We start from the raw sequence: 5594 nt of genomic DNA on the forward strand, positions 1-5594 counted from the left end.
CAATTGCTTATGAAACATATTACTCATCTACTACTCTTGCACATAAAAAACAACTCATCTCTTATAAGCTGCCATCGATCTCTGACTCATCTCTCTTTTCACTTTCTCTTCAAAAATGAATCTCAGATCATCTTTCAATCCTAGAAATTTAATAGCAGAAGCCTTGATTTCATTGACCTTATTAATTTAGGATAGAATTCAATTATTATATACAGAGCTATTTCAAAGTAGTACTTCAGTTGCAGACGCAACATTTCTCCTAACAAAACATATTTTTAAATTTATAATTTCTTTTTTTTATTCCTGCCACTGAAATATTGTAATGCAATCGTTAAAAGGTTACCAAAGCCATTGCAAATACTGTAGAGGTAGTTTCTAGACTTACAACCACAATTCAGCCCAAAATTTGTGTTGCTAAGTGAGATATTTGTTAGGTGAGCTTTGCCCCATTTTGCACCTTTTCTTGCCATGGTTGTTAAGTGACTCACTGCAATTGTTAAGTTAGTAACAGAGTTGTTAAGTGAATCTGGCTTCCCCACTGACTTTGCTTGTCAGAAGATCACAAAAAGCGATCACATCACCTCGAGACACTGAAACCATTATAGAGTCATTTGCCAAGCATCTGAATTGGGATCTCATGATGATGGGGATGCTGCAATGGTTGTAAGTGTGAAACATGGTCATAAATCACTTTTTTCAGTGCCGTTATAACTTTGAACGTTCATTAAATGAACTCTTGTAAGTCAAGAATTTGTATAGCTCATACAAGGAGGAGATAAATCAGAAAAGAATGCTTCCTGGACTGTACCACCTGAAAATTTAACCAATTCTGTATTTTCTAGAACTAGTGACTAAAGCCAGGTTTATTGATACCTAGACAAAACCTCTGCAGTTTTAATTCAATACATTAGCTGATCATTCTGGTTGATTAACATTTGTGGACTTTAGAAAGCTACAGTGTACTAATGAGACAAAAGGTGGAGAAAGGATCAAAGCAATGAAATATAAATAAAAGCGTACTTTCTAGAAACAAATGCAAGCATTTCCCGCTGGAACAAATTTCCAGAAAGCAGAAAAGATCTGCTTGAGCTTGCTGAAAATACACAAAATACATTTGCTGGGAAAAGCTTTAAATAGATAAATTCAAATAAATGAATTCATCAGTAAGCATTTCCAACGTTTAAAAAGAGGCAAACTTCAACATTCTTTATTAACAATGACTATGTTTTATTCCTGTCCCCTTGCATAGTGACTGATGCCACAGTCATGTCCAATAATGCACCAATGCAAAAGCGTAGTAGGTAAAGCAATCGTTCTTTTTATAAATTGTGCCTCAGATCCTCAAAGCATGCTATTATTCTGGTTTTGCCATATGCCACAACATGACTTCATAATGGAAACATTTCTCTTTGTCAAAAATTCTCTTCACCATTTCAACTGTATGATACTTTGTACAAATGTCTCTTGCATCTCCAGCTGTGTATATCCTGTGTTAAATCTAGGTTGTGCTTTATCTGGATGATTCAAGCTATTCCTTTTATCAATAAAACATTCTGTATGGCTATTTCCTTTGGTAATCTGTCAAGACCTCAAGACAGAGTCCCCATGAGCAATAATATCTAGAAATACTTTTTTTTTTAAAAGGTAGTCTCCTTAGCTTACCCACTGTAGTAAGGTAGTCCCCTTACTTGTCACCTTACCCTGATCTTGTGCTGCTGTGATAAACTGTGAATTTTGACAAATATGTGAAGCAACATCAAGAGAGTTTAGCCCTTGCCTGAATGAAAACAGAGCATTGAAATTGAAGACAGGTATTTCCCAAGATCACCCATAGTGGATTTTCTTGAATTACTAAAGGAAAATGGGCTTAACTGTGACAGGTCAAAGCTGCTTACACTTTGGATCCTCCAAACATCACCCCATTGCAGATAAATGGAGTGGCGAGCAAAAGCTTTACTTCATCATATATCCACAAAGGCAATCTGTTTTAAAGAAGTCATGTCTCTTTAAGGATCTAGCTTAGGGATGTCAAACTCATGTCATCATGGCAGTGTCATGTGACATATTGGGACTTCCCCCCTTCGCTAAACCAGGCGTGGGCATGGCCAGTGTGTGATGCATCTGGCCCGTGGGCCACGTGTTTGACAGCCCTGATCTACCTAGTTCTCAATAATAATTACCTGCAGTTTACTAGGCATTCTGTTGTACTTGTTCTAACATCAGCCAAACAGTGCAGGCTGGTGACCCCCAGGGGGAGGGCCTTCTCTGTGGGGGCACCTACCCTCTGGAATCAATTGCCTCCAGAGATAAGGAGAATCCAAGACCTCAGTGCCTTCCGCCGTGCCCTTAAAACCTTCCTTTTCCAGCAAGCCGGGCTGGCCTATTTTTTTAAGTGTTTTTAAGTGTTTTGTTTATTGTTTTTAATTAATGGGGCCAAATTTATATATGTATATTTTAACTGTATTTTAATATTTGTACTTGATATTTTTACTTGGCTGTTCACCGCCCTGAGTCCTCAGGGAGAAGGGCGGTATACAAATTCAAAATAAAATAAAATAAAATAAAAATAAAAACATTACCATGTAACATACTTTTGTGTGGTAAATAACCAACACATATAGATCTCAAGCCTTGAAAAGAAATACTCTGTAGGGAGCTTTACACTTACACCGAGGAGATTAGTTATTGAGCTCAGACTAAATAATTGAATCGAATAATTACCAAATTTAAGACATCAGTGCAGAAAAGTTGATTAAATTTGTGCAATTAAGCTTAGAGCAGCAGTTATAATGCTAGACGTGTCAAATAAGGAAGTAGGAAGGAAAAAAAAAACCTTTTTCAAGGATGGAATCGCAGAGAGTTGGCATTTAATAAGTAGCATTAGAAGCTCTCAGAACACTGGATGAGTAGAAGAGCCATGATAGAGAAAAATGGCAAATATAGATGAAAAAGAGAAAGGTGAAAAGATTGGAGCGGGCATATTTATCTATTCCAGAGAACAAGGATTGAACAGCTGTCAATTTTAGTTCCAGTTCCAGGGATTCTGCTTTTGTGATTTTGTAAAGAGATAATAATGTCTAATGCCTTGCTGATAACATCTACCTTTACACATTCAAAGAGGTGATCTACGCTTCCTGCTTGCCCCGGCATGAGGACAAACCACCTACCATTTCAGAAGGGCAGAAACAGTTGATGAAGTCTTCAGCGTATCCCGAGCCTGCTGGGAATGTGACCTTTATCCAAGTTAGCTGGCTTCACATCAAAAGCAGAGATTTTCCCTCGCTGCTGGCACAGTCTGGTTCACCTGTGGGACCTCATTTATTCTGCCCAAATGCCTCCAATCCAATTAGCTGGTGTGTACTCGGCTGGGTGCATCCCCCAGGCTCTTCTCTCTATCTTCAATAGCTGTGTCATCATGGACTGCTGGGTTGACTGCCATGAAAGTCTGGCCCATTTTAGAGGTTTGGTGGTGGCAGAGTGAAATGTTGGCTGGCTGGCTGGCTAGCTTTTCTTCCTTTTAATTGGGTAAAATTGACAAGATTTTTGCCAGGTTCCCTCTTACTCTTCAAGAAAAGCTGCAAAACTATCAGTCATTAAAAACAAGAACCCCAAAACTTGTCCTTAGAAGACCTGCCCACTGAAGAAGAAACAATTGGTGCTTGCTCTCCTGGCATGGATGGGAGAAGAAAAGCAGAAATCCACTCTAAAGATCAGGGTCCGTGTTAACTTTTGCTGACCACAACTGTGATCAGTGGAGCCCAGAAATGGATTTCTGCAAGCTTGATTAATTTCTAGCCATTTTATACCAAGGAGACTGAAGACTACCATGTGGAAAAGCCCAAGTGATCAAAGTAACATTTTTTGTACCGATAGGCAAAGATAGTTTCTGCTGTTAATAATTCCTTAATAATAATGTTTATTATTAAACATTATTATTCTTTAATAATAATGTTTCAAAGAGCATTGCAAAAAAGGAGACCAAGGAAGGCAAGGAAGAAGGAATATTCAGATACATTTAAAAATGAATATTGTTCAACACAAATCATACTTATACAATGGTATTGAAAGAAACACATATCTAACGTAGATAATTAAATGTAGAAGCATACACATCTACATGTAAATGTGTATTAAATGTCACTGAATGTGAAAATAGGATGAAATGAATTTCTGGTTGAATATGTAGATGAGAGTGGCATATTTCTGTATTTGTAATTTACAGTGTCATTCAGCCACAGCTGTGGCAATATAGATCCTGTTTTTATTAATCGTATGTCATAATAGTAATGCGAAGATGACACTATAGCAATGTCTCACCCATTGTAAAATTCCTTATTGAACTTACATTTCTATTTGTGTGAACTATAGTTTATATTGCATCTTGCATATTGCAAGATAATTTTTCCCCCACAGGCATCCAGGGAATTAAGCCAATTAACATTATATATATATATATCATGATACATATTACAGATACCACTGTTTGTAAGCATTAAATATGCAACAGAGGGATTTGGATTATGATGTCACTGCAAGTCTCATTTGTTGATTTAATCCAGGGGTGAAATCCAGTAGGTTCTGACAGGTTCTGGAGAACTGGTAGCGGAAATTTTGAGCAGTTTGGAGAACCGGTAGCAGAAATTTTGAGCAGTTCGGAGAACCGGCAAATACCACCTCTGGCTGGCCCAGAGTGGGGTGGGAATGGAGATTTTGCAGTATCTTTCCCCTGGAGTGGGATGGGAATGGAGATTTTGCAGTATCCTTCCCCTGCCACGCCTACCAAGCCACACCACGCCCACCAAGCCACACCCACAGAACCGGTAGTAAAAAAAATTAGATTTCACCACTGATTTAATCTCAGCTCGCTGCAAATGTCTGTGATTATTCCATGTCTTAAAACAATCTTCTCCATCTTGATGTTATCCAAACAAGATGGACTACAACACCTATAATTTTTGTTCAGTGTAACCTTTGAGGAAGACTTTTCAGGAAGAACCCTGACTTTGGAGAAGTGCCTCGAATGGAGTAATATTCCACTAAAATATCTGTTTCATTGCCTACCTTAAAAGTCATTAAGCTCTAAATGGCATTGCAGGGATAGTGACATGTGCTTAATGCTTAATGAAGTTAATGGCATTTAAATTGTCATAACTATGTGCAGAGTTATAGCCATAGGCTATGATCCTATGCTCACTTATCTGTTTCTCCTTTGGCTATACATGAGGCTTGTTCCTCATACAAATGCTGGTGATGGGGATATTAGATTACAGATGAAAATGGCTATTATCACACCTCTGATGTCAGTCTTCTGTGGAATGAAATGCTTATCTGGAGATAGAAACTGCAGGCATTAACTAACGGAATGACAAGGTTTAGAGATAAATATATGTAATGATACAAGCCACCATATTACAACATCTAAAGCATAACTAAATTGCTGTAGCAGAACTGAATAATAGAGGAAATGCAGGGTAATAAAAGGAGGATTAACACTGGCAGAGCCAGTAATGGCTGATCCTGGGTCAACTGGAGCAAAATGGAGCCGGCAATACTATGGAAGGCTGAAGAGGCAATAATGGTGGTTCATCCAATCA

Source organism: Pantherophis guttatus, chromosome 1, assembly GCF_059756535.1.
Source record: "Pantherophis guttatus breed Tessera chromosome 1, ASM5975653v1, whole genome shotgun sequence".
Lineage (NCBI taxonomy): Eukaryota > Metazoa > Chordata > Lepidosauria > Squamata > Colubridae > Pantherophis > Pantherophis guttatus.